Raw genomic sequence first — 12,889 nt, 5'->3', positions numbered from 1 at the left:
TTTGATTTAATGACATATTCACTTCTATCATGAACATACCTGAATCAGAAGCGGTAGTCTCACTACCCTTCTTCTTCTTCAATTCTGCAAGGTAAACCTTGCAGTTCCTCTTCCAGTGCCCCACCTTGTTACAGTGAAAGCAAACAACTTTGCACTTGGGGTCTTCAGCTTTTGGTGGAACCGGCGTTTTCTCACCTACTTTCTTCTTCTTGGAAGGGTTCCTCTTCCTTTTCTTAGGATTGGAACCTTCACCAATTAGAAGAACAGAACTCTTCTTAGGGGAAAAATTCAATTCCGCAGTCTTCAACATGTTGTGGAGTTCAGGCAGGCTGACATCCAACTTATTCATGTGAAAGTTCACAACAAACTGTGAGAACGAACTCGGAAGCGATTGCAAGACCAAGTCTTGGCTCAGCTCCCCATCCATGGCAAAACCAAGTTGTCCAAGATATTCAATCAAATTGATCATCTTAAGTACATGGTCATTCACAGATGATCCCTCAGACATCCTACAACCGAACAACTCCTTCGATATCTCATATCGAGTTGTCCTCCCTGCCACATCATACAACTCTTATAAATGCACGAGGATAGTGTGAGCATCCATATGCTCATGTTGCTTCTGTAGCTCAATATTCATGGAAGCTAGCATGATGCATTGAGCAACATTTGCATCATCTATCCACTTACGATACATAACATGTTCATCATTATGTGCATCACTAGCAGGTTCAGTAGGCTTAGGTGAGTCAATCACGTATTCCAGCTTCTCAATCCTGAGAACAATTCTCAAGTTTCGAAGCCAGTCATCATAATTAGGACCAGTCAATTTGTGAGCATCCAGTATGCTCCTGAGTGATAGTGCAGAAGACATAATGTATATTATAAATCTGTAAATAACAAACACATAACAACACTTAGCAAATATTCAATTTCATTTTAAAACACTATATGAATCGGGTCTTTATTCATAAGTGGCTCCCACTAGTTTATCTAATTTATTCAACCCCCTACGTGAAAAATAAGCATTCATAATGCTAGTGGGAATAGGGATCCTACATTCCATTACACAACCCCATCTGTGGCATGAAACGCCATGTAATGTTCAATAGGCAGACAACTCTTGTCAATTACATCTAATGTTATTCCCTAATAAAACTTTAGCCCCTTGAATAATTGAGTCACGGCTGTGGCACGACAAACTCAATATTCTAAGTCAAGTCTAACCCAACATTCCGTACAATTGAATCAGTCCCCAAAGGCCCACGGCTGTGGCACGTAACGACCTTTAGATTCTTATTCAATGTACACATCTCTATGTAATAGACAAGTATTTCTTATTTCGAAATCAAAGCCCTCAGCTGTGGCACGAAATGACAATGATTTAAAAATAAGAACTACTTTCTATCATGTTGGAAGGCTATGACCGACACAAGCCCGTTGTGTCATTGGCCAATTACTACTTGATATTATTTAATTTTAGAGGGATTATATTACGTTACAATCATAATCATATTATAAAGAAATTCTTCCTTTTAAATTAAATATTTCAAATCAATAATCGATAATCAGATGATTCCCAGATCGGGTGGAGCATTGTCAAGAGGCGTCACTTAATAACCCTTTCTTACAGATCAAAATCTGTTGTTGACAGAATCATCCTTTCTCTCATATCGAAAATTCATATTCAATTACGTGTTTCACAAACACAAGAATCTCATGATTGTATTCATAATATTGTTATTAAGGTTATGAAACAATTTCACTATACTAGGTTGTCTAACAAATGCCTTATGTTCATTTAAGTTCACCTAAATCTATCATCGCATGATAAACTAAGCATATATCACATATATAAACATGAATAAACATCAAGGTAGGCATGTTATATCATCTATGTATCACATGAAGCATTTAAAAGCAGTTAAAACAGTTAAAAATAGCTTTAAAACACTTTCGGAAATATAAACAGTTCAAAACTTTTATATAAACTAAAATTGATCACTCCATTAGATCTGTCTCGGAAAAACGAATCCAACGGTATATTGCACGCCTAAAACGGAGTTACGAAACTCCCAGAAAATCAATTTTAATGTAAACAGTCGGGCTGTAATGCATTACAGGAACGCGTTACAAGCCCTGTAACGCATTCCGGTAATGCGTTACAACCCTTTTCAGCCATCAAAAGGTGTAACGCATTCCGTGAATGCGCCACAGGGTGTAACGCATTCCCGGAATGCGCGACACCCCCTTCCCGCGCGCGTGCACCACACGCGCCTGCCAGCCGCCTGACAGCTTTTCTCGATCGCAATGCAGCCGTACCTTCTCTGTCTTCTTCCGTGCCATCAACAAAAGTACAGCAGACACAACAGACAACAGCAGATGCATAATATATATATATATACTTACAATTTATTTATATATATATATATGACTTTATTTAATTACGAATTTAATTGCAATAACTTCAAAAATTCATAATAAATAATCTATACATCATAAAATTATGAAAAAAATACCCAGACGATCTACAACACTTGTAAAACCCAGATCAACATTCAAAATTATTATGAGAAATGATTTCTCATCAGACAAAATTAATCCATAATATAACTTGTAAAAATCATAATTAATTCATACAAGCACATAAAATTCTGAAAATTTTACCACAGATCTATATGCATACAACCTATGCTCTGATACCATTGATGGATTTTAATCGCAGCGATGGCATGGTAAAACACTTTTACACACATAAAATCTAAATAAAAGTATATAAATCGTGGTAAAAACGAGGGGATCGATTACTAACCTTTAATAGCGATCCAAAAGCAACGATCGGAGATCCTTAGCAGCTGCTCCTCAAACGTGAAGCACTCCACCGGTATCCACCAAGAAAATGACGTTAAGGAGTAGGAGGAGGTGGAGAGAATTTTTTTTTCTAAAACTTTTGGGTTTTTTGGGGTTCGAATAAAAATAGGGTCTATAATAGTATATTTATAGGCAAAATTTTCAGCTGAAATTTTTCCATAAATATTATTATTATTATCCCATTTATTATTCTCATTAATAATTAAAACACCTTTTAATTATTAATCCTTTTTCTAAACACTTTAGAAATAATTCTCTCTCTTGATTTAATTTCCAAAAATTAAATCCTTAATTAATAATATTAAGAACTTTTCTTAATTAATTTATAATCAATTAAATCTCATTTAATCAATTATTAAATTTGCCAATTAATTATTTATTTCACAAATAAATAATTATTAGCCATTATTAATTAATTCCTCCACCATAAAATCATTCTCTTTTTATGGTGTGACCCTGTAGGTTCAATATTGAGCCGGTAGTAGAAATAAATAATAATAAAACTATTTTATCATTATTTATATAAATTCTCTAATTTATTAAATATGATTAATTAATTAATCACATTTATTCTACATCGTGAGGGATACTTCTCAGCATATCGCGACTATCCGGATAATAAGAATTCACTGCTTAGAATACCAAGAACCTATTCAGTGAATAGTTACAGTACAATAAACTCCTTCTACCCTACAATGTCCCGATTAAATACAAGGCATGGATCTCGTGTCAAGCCTATCTAATTTAATCACTTGCTTACCATTTACTATGCGTAGTTCTATGCAAATTAGAAACTCCTTTCTAATTTCATTCACTCTGGCCAGAGATTCCTGAACTAGCATAAGTGGATCAGCCTTGAACATTCGCTTCCTTCACTGGAAGGGGTAGATCCTTTATTGATCATACACTATCTTCGTGTACAAATTCCTATACCCAGTAGAGCCCTAATAATTGTCCCTGGAGACTAAGAACTAAACCAAAGCATAGTTCAGTGTACACAAGATGACTATGATGACCTCAAGTCTAAGGATACTTGTACAACTATCACTATGTGAACAACTGCTGACACGTGAGTGAACTCCATCAGTTGTTCAGCTGTGCGAGTCATGTTCAGTGAACTTATTCTATAATAAGCACCTACATACTAGCTATAGTGTCACCACACAAATGTCTATGAGAACAGACATCCTTCATAATGAAGCAAACATAGTATGTACCGATCTTTGCGGATTATTAATTACCAGTTAGTAATCCTATGATCAGGAACTATTTAAGTTTAAAGTTATCATCTTTTAGGTCTCACTATTATGATCTCATCATAATCCATAAAAAGCTTTACTCTAAACTATGGTATATCTTATTTAAACACTTAAATAGATAGAGCCCGTAATAAAAACAAAACAAGTCTTTTATTAAAATCAATGAAATCAAAACAAATTACATAAAGAGTTATTCCTAAATCCTAATTCATGATTGGACTTAGGACATATTCCTTTCAGGGTCGAGTTTGAGGGTAAGCCCGGCTTGAATTATTTTAGTTATTACATCACCACCGACCCTCCTGTGAGAAAGTTGAAAAGTTATATTGACCTGTCTAATGGTTATCGGTACCGGGTGCCGATAGCTGATGAGAGAGTTTGGATGATGCCAGAGTTCGGAATGCATGGGGTTACGATAATTATGTTTCAATTTGGCATTTGACTGCCGATGCATCCCTTCTTCCTGATGATGTATGAGGCTATCGGGTGCGGCCTTGGACAATTGACGCCGAACTCTATCGCTCAGCTTAGCGGATTCGTGGCATTATGTTATGATAAGGGTCGACTGCCGACTCTGAAGTTGTTTTTCTCTATTTATGGTATGCGTTACCATGGTGGGCAAGTATACTTCGACTCTCGACATAAGAGGATGAAGATTGTTAGCGTTAGGTCATCGAACTCCGGTTATCACGCCCAATGGTTGTACGTTGGGGGTCCTGATTTGGAATTTATAAAACCTAGTGGGAAGATTAGTCAGGGTACGATCGACTATCTAAACAACTTGGAGAAGCACGATACCGCTTATCTCGATGAATTTCATGGGTCGAGATCGTTATATACACACCTAGACTTGAAGGATTCTGGCTTTTTGGAAATGCACGATTGTAAGGGGGATGTCTGTTTGTTGTTTCCCTTATCTTGTCTATCTTGTTTGTTCTATTTCTGTTGTTACTACTATATGCTCTTATTTGTTTGTTCTTTTCTCTCTCTCTTTTGTTTTAAACTGTATATATATAGTGTCTCTGACCCGCTTTTTCTTATCTTGTGTTTCAGTGGCAGGAGCTTCTTTAAAAAAAGTTTTAGACAGCGGGGTTCGAGAAGAGATGGACAAGGTTATGATGCTTTTGTTACAACGTGCTACAAGGAAGTCTTCTAATGCGGCTAGACCTGGGCCGTCGGGAGCCCGTCATTCGGTTTCTATAGAACTGCTCGACGATCAAGGAAATAAAGTGGTCGAGGATCATGAAAGGGTTGTGTCAGACACTGTTCGTGTTGAGGCTAACCCTCGTAAGCACCTTCGACGGGAAGAAGATGAGGGTTTGGTTGGTGATCAGGAAGTTATTGCTGAGGGTGTAAACAAGACCTTGACGGTTGTTGGAAATAGGGTTCTTATGGGGAATATAGTCGACCCCCGGTCTAAAAAGGAGGCGGTGAGGGTCGAGATTCAGCCCACCGAATGATGGACAGGTGGATCTACCGTGCCCTTGAGGGCACTTAATATTTTTAACCTGCCTCAGGATTTGGTGGCGTATGAGGGTCGACGCCGCGAGGACCTTGTTAATCGATGTAAAAGTCGAGTTGGACGGGTATGCGTATTTCTTTCCCCCTATCCCCTCTTTTTTTGTTGCTTCTTATTATTTGCATACTATACACCACTTGACATATACATTATTATTATTTTTGTGTAGTTCCTTTCTGATTTTTTGCATATTGTGGAGGACTACAGAGCTGATGCCGATGGTGAAGTTCGTGCACAGTTGGAGGCTGAGATTACTGCTCTGAAGGGGGCAAGGAAAAAAGCCGGGGCTAGTTTCGCAGAACTCGAGAAGAGGGCGGGTGACTTGGCTAAAGCCAATACTGCGCTGTCGAGGAAAGTTAGGGAGATGGAAGTTGCTGAGAAGACATTAAGTGATAGGGTTCAGGAGCTCGAGGGTCGACTTCGTGAAGTTGAGAAAGAACGTGATGAGGAGAGGACCAAGCGTTAGGGCTTGGATCGACAAGTTAAAGGGATGGACAGTTCATATAAACTGATAGTTGAGGAGAATGAAAAACTGAAGCTGGAGGTGCAGAAGGGTGTGGAGGAGATTGCCGATGCTTTGGGTGATGGCTATGGCAGGTGTGTCCGCGGGATGGAGGAGGCCGGTTACAGTGTCGAGGGACATGCCTTCGAGGATTACCTGCGAGACCTTACGTCGAAAGGTAATGATTCATGAAGGCGGGGTATACCCCGTTGACTTTTGTAATCAGACCAAGTATTTTCTATCTTATTTTTGGGTTTGTGTGAACTTGAGTATTTCATTGATATATCTGGATGATGGATTTGATTTATGCTCTAAATTCGGCTAAAACTTTACCGTCTTTGCATGTTTTTTACGTTAAATGAAAACTTTCAATTTAATTTATCGAACTTGTTGAGTGTTTAACCATGTTGAATACTAGAATATTCTGAAGTGAATATTCTTCTTCCATTTTAATAATGTAAAATATTGAGTATATATATATATATATTTTACGAAAAGGATTTTCTTTATCTATTTTGATATAGATCTGCGTGAAGTAGCTTTTTGTTTTTTTCATTTCTGAAGGAGATAAAGTAATTAGATATTTGTACTTCTTGCTTTTCGAAATAAGTTAATAGCATTCATTTGTCATAATTTAAACACCCCTCAATGGGGGTCTCATAACGACCCTCATTGCATCGAGGGTTTGTCTTTGGTACGGCATAAATTGCCTCAAGATATCGAACTACAAATGAAATTAAACTACTGAAAGAACTTTTTGAGATGAATCTCATTCTAAGCATTTTTGATAGGCCTGCCGTCGAGATGAGAAAGTTCGTAGGTCCCCGTACTTATCACCTTCGAGACCCGATAAGGCCCTTCTCATGCTGGTTTGAATTTTCCTGAAATGGTGGGCTGTGATGTCGCGGAATCCCTAAGAACAAGGTCGTCGACCTTAAGGCCCTTTGGCTTGACCTTTTTGTTGAAGTATCTTGTTATTTTCTCTTGCTGGGCAACCATCCGCATTCGGGCTTCTTCCCTTGTTTCTTCTAATAGGTCATTGTGAAGGCGTAAACCCTCGAGCGAGAGGATAGGATCGAACACCTCGACCCGTGGGGAGGTTAAACTTTCCTCAACGGCTAGGACAACATCAACGCCGTATGTGAGGCGGAAAAGAGTTTCACCTGTTGCGCTTCGGGAGGTTGTTCTATACGACCATAACACATTTGGGAGCTCATCGACCCAACAACGGTGTATCTCTTTAATTTATTTTTTTCAGACCTTACAGGATGGTTCTGTTTGTTACTTATGCGAGCCCATTAGCTTGGGGGTATGCTACAGATGCCTTGACATGTTGAACTTTTAAGTCAAGTAGTGCCTTCTCGAACTGTGCCCCCAACAAATTGTGTGTCGTTATCAGAAACTAGGATTCTGGGAACCCCGAAGCGAAAGACAATATATTCCATAAAGAATTCTATCATTTCCATTTCTCGGATCTTGGAGAGGGGCTTTGCCTTGACCCACTTGGTTGCGTAATCAACAGCGACCACGATGTACTGGCATTGATTTCTAGACTTTGGGAAGGGGCCCACAATATCTAATCCCCACTAAAAAAAGGGACATGGACTAAGTATCGAGTTTAGCTTGGTCGTGGGTCGACGGCTTACACTCCCATGCAGTTGACATGCTTGGCACTTTTTGACATAATCTTCATAATCCTTTCAAACTGTGGGCTAGTATAGTCCTTATTTAATCACCTTAAGAGCTAATTTCTTCCCCCAAGATGTTCACCACAAAATCCAGTGTGCACTTCAATAATTGATTGGAGAGCTTCCTCTGGAGACAAGCAACGGAGTAGTGGTTTAGAGAGGGCGCGTCGATATAATGAGAAGCCTACAACGCAATAGTTTCTGGCCTTGAACATGAGTGCGCGAGACTCATTTTTATGTTCAGGGAGCTTATTGTCGATGATATAGTCCAGAAGAGGCTGGCGCCAGTCAAGGTTAGTCTGGATCTGATTGATAGATGCTTCGTCGATAAAGGGAGCCGCTAAGACATCGACATATATCGGGCTGGGGTTAATGGGTAGGCTGGATGACGCCATCATAACGACATTCTCAATGAAGAGAATTTCTTAAGTAACTCTTGTGTTCTTGTTAGGTATTGGGCCATCCTTTTATTATGCGTCTTAAAATCTCTGCTTATTTGTTTAGAAACCATCTAAGAATCTCCAAATATGTCAATGACCTCCACCTCAAGTCCGGATGCGAGGTTCAACCCTGCGATGAGGGCCTCGTATTCGGCTACGTTGTTTGTGGTGGAGAATCCGAATTTGAGTGCTGGTTGGATTGTGAATCCCTCTGGACTGATTAATATTATCCCTGCTCTTCCGGAGTTGGATGTCGAGGATCCATCTACAAATAACAGCCACGGGTGTGACTGATCGTCACCCGACTTTTGTGCCCTGGACTTAAACTGGCACTCGGCGATAAAATATGATAGAACCTGGGCCTTGATCACTATTCGAGGTTTGTACTCGATGTAGAATTGGCTTAACTCGATTGTCCAAGCTGTAAATCTGCCTGTTATGTCGGGCTTGTGTAAGATTCTTTTCAGAGGTTGATTAGTGAGAACATGGATTTCCCCGCCTGAAAGTAGTACCGCAGCTTTCGACTCGCAACCACAAGAGCATATACAAGCTTTTCGACTTGTGGATACCTTATTTCTGCGTCCCGAAGTGAATGACTGATATAGTATACATGGACATCTTTTCCTTTATCGATACAGACCAACACGGCCGCAACCGTTTCATCGGAGGCAGAGAGATATACTCGTAACGACTCGCCAACTAAGGGCCGAGTGAGTATTGGAGCATCTGCCAAGAATATTTTAACTCCGCAAAATTCTTTTCACAATTATCGTTCCATTCGAAATGCGGGGATTTGGAAGCTTTCTTCATTGCAGAGAAAAAAGGAAGGCATCTTTTTGAGGATTGAGGAATGAACCTTCGGAGCGCAGCTATACATCCAGTAAGTTTTTGCAGGTCCTTGACAGATCTTGGGTTTTCCATTGCCAAAATTGCTTTTGTCTGAGCTGGGTCCGCCTCGATGCCTTTCTGGGTGACCAGGATTCCTAAGAATTTACCCGTCGTAAGACCGAACAAACACTTTGCTGAGTTCAGTCGCATTTTGTTAGCTCTTGCATTTTCAAATATTTCACGAAAGTCTGACACATGGTCTGAGGAAATCTTAGATTTTGTAATCATGTCGTCAACATATATCAACATGTTCTTTCCTATTTGCGAGGAGAATATTTTATCCATCATCTGTTGAAATATGGCACCCGCATTGATTAAGCCAAAAGGCATTACCCTGTACCCAAAGACTCCTCGTTGAGTGATGAACGCAGTTTGTTGCCAATCTTGGGAGTCAATCTTAATTTGATTATATCCTGAAAAGGCGTCTATGAAAGAGAGGAGATCATTTCCTGCAGTGGCATCGATGAGTTGGTCGATATTCGACAAAGGATAAAAGTCCTTGGGGCACGCCCTATTGACATCAGAGTAATCAATGCACATTCTCCACTTTTCATTGCTTTTCTTAACCAGGACCACGTTCGATATCCATGTGGGGAATTACACTGGTTCAATGAAACCGGCCTCGAGGAGCCTATCGACCTCTTAGTCGATGGCGGCTCTTTTCTCGGCAGAGAAAATTCGGTACTTCTGTCGTACGGGTCTGATGCTTTTACTGATGTGGAGTGAATATCGTGCCACGACCTCTGGGATTCCGGGCATATCTCCTGGGTTCCAAGAGAAAATGTCAGAGAACTCTCGGATGTGATTCGTAATCTCCATCTTGATTACTTCGGGAAGGTTTTTGCCAATTCTTGTAGTTTTATCAGGATTTCCTTTGAATACTTCTATATCCTCAGTTTCTTCGATATGGGAGCATGAGTTGCTCGTGGGTGTATCGAATAGTTCCCTTGGATCGATATCAAGCACTTGGTTGACCTCTAGATCCTCGTCTGTCTTTTTCCTTGGAGAGACAGTGGTTAGATAACATTGTCTCGTTGTTGCTTGATCACCTACCATTTATCCTATACCAAAGTCTGTAGGGAACTTCATTTTCAAATGGGAGATGGAAGTTATAGCCCGCAGGCGGTGATCGTCGTTCGGCCCAATATGGCGTTGAAGCTAGAGGATGCGCTGATCACATGAAATTTAACCATCTTCCAAATTTGGCACGGAGGAGAGTCGAAAAGGACCGGCATGTCGACAGTTCCTACCACGTGTACTTCTTTTCCAGTGAACCCATATAACGGGGTTCGAGAAGTTTCAAGGTGTCGATCGTCGAGGTCCCTTCGAGAGAAGGCATGGTGATATAATACGTCAACTGTGATATCCCATATTTTTCAGAACTATTATTATTATTTGAATATGTTTAGGTGATTTTCTGATTAGGAAGGCATAAAATGGTGGATATTTTATTCTTGTTTGACGAGTTGGGGTTATTAAATGGTAATGTACTAATTGTTAAGTGTTATATTGATCCTTGTTAATTTCTAAAAATATTTACTTAAATGTATTATTTTCAAAACTTTATTTAAAAATCGATCATTTTATTGATATCGGTAAATTGAGTTTGTTTAGTAATATTAGGGATTGGATGGATATTCTGTCAGCTATGTGTTGTATGTAATATTAATTGTGTGGGATTCAATTGTGATTGAGGATTATTTGTATTATTAATTACTGAGTCCTATCATTTTATTTTTGTCTTTAAAAGTGATTTTATTGAAAATTTAATTTCATAAATAATTAAATTATCTTTAAAATTATTTTTATGACTTTATAATTACAATAATTATTTTTAGGATTTTATAAAATTTAGAAATCAACATTTCATCAATTATTTGGCCCTGTATGATTTTCTGATTTCATTTATTTGTAAAATCCGTATTTAATTCCAAAAATTTTCAAAAATTACGAAACTCATATTTATTAAAGTTTGGAATATTCTGAAAATTTTAAAATTATTTTGGAAATTTTTGGGATTAATTTTACCCGCGCGTTGAATCGTTTAATTGCTAGAAGCGGGTATAAATTGCATTTCAAAAAATTATTTTAAAATTTCCAAATTTATGTTTTTAAAAATTTCGGGATATTTGTAACATTTTAAGACTATTTTTGTGATTTTCTGAATTTGTTTCAAGTGCAGCTCGGTTCGTTAAATCGTGTAATGCGGGTATAGCGAGCGAGTCAAAAATGCTTTAAAAATTATGAAAATTTTATTTTATTAGTTTTTAAATATTCCGAGAATTTTAGAATTATTTTGGTAATTTTTTCGGGTTTTATTTACCCGCACGTTTGTTCATTTAATCATAGATTCAGGGTCTGATGCGCGTTTCAAAAATGATTTAAAAATTATGAAAATTTTATGTTATTAGTTTTTAATTAATCCGAGAATTTTAAAACTTATTTAGTAATTTTTGGGTTAATTGTACCCGTAAGTCTGCTCATTAAATAATAAATTTCGGGACAAAATTAGGCTTGTAATTACAGAAAGGACGCGTGACAACTACTTGATACGTGTTAAAAATTATATGTTGATAAGTACAACGAATAATGCAGTGGATAAAGGAAAGAATTAAAAAAAACCCATTTAACTCCCCTACCCCTGGCGCGTACCCCTCCCCTTCCCCTTATTCTTTTTTTTTCATCAACCGCCCCCAACCCCCCAAATTTCTTTACCCAGCCAAATCACCCGTCCCGGTTTTCCCTTTTCTTTTTTCCCCAGCTTCCTTCTCCCTCTCTCTATCTCTCCACTGTCTCGTATATTTATATATTTTTAACTTTCAAAAATTCATATCTTATAAACCGTTTGTCCAAATTTCAATTATTATATATATAAACGATCAGCACTTCTATACCTACACCAAAGTATATATTTTGCAAGATTTTGAGGAGAAAATTTGTGGGGCATATTTCCGTTATATTTCCATTTTAATTTATTTTCGGGACGTAGAAAAAAGAGTTTGACGATTTTGATTACTCCACATGGCATGTCAGCGTATGTATATCTATGGATATTAATTTCGGATTTTTCTAGAGATATTTTCCGGACATCAAATATTCTCTTTGGAGTACCATAATTTATTTTGGGTAAGGATTCCGAGATTCTGCTTCTATATTTTGGGTATATTATAGCATGTTAGTGTTTATATATTTATTTCGTAATTTTTAGAATTGGTTGTAGAAGTCATTTTTGACCGTTTTATTCATTTCTGGAGTGTTTATACGCGTAAATATAAATTATTGTGTTGATTGGCGTTGGTTGTGTCGATATGATATCGAATGGCAGTCCGAGAAATAGAGGAGGTGCTATCCGATTTTCAAGAAAATATTATTTTTAGTTCTGAAAATTATTATTTTTATTATTATTCGAAAATAAATCCAAATTATTTAGTTAATGAATTTTAATTGATTATTTAATTAGAGTTAATTATTTCTTATGATTTAAAAATTCCGAAAAATAGTTTCGAGCTTTAAAATATTATTAAAGCTTGATAAATATTATTAAATGATTTATTCTTATTTTATTCGTATTAAATAAACTGTTCATCCGTTTATTACGAAACGAACGCGTATAGACTCAGAAAAATATTTTTCTTTCTTTAAAAATACTTTCTAGAACTAAATTCTTTTGTTTCGGGGACTCGATTGTTTTTGCAAATCATTCTGAGTCGTTTATTGATCAA

This window comes from Apium graveolens, chromosome 5 (genome assembly GCF_009905375.1).
Source record: "Apium graveolens cultivar Ventura chromosome 5, ASM990537v1, whole genome shotgun sequence".
Taxonomy (NCBI): domain Eukaryota; kingdom Viridiplantae; phylum Streptophyta; class Magnoliopsida; order Apiales; family Apiaceae; genus Apium; species Apium graveolens.
Note: the sequence above shows the minus strand (reverse complement) of the source record.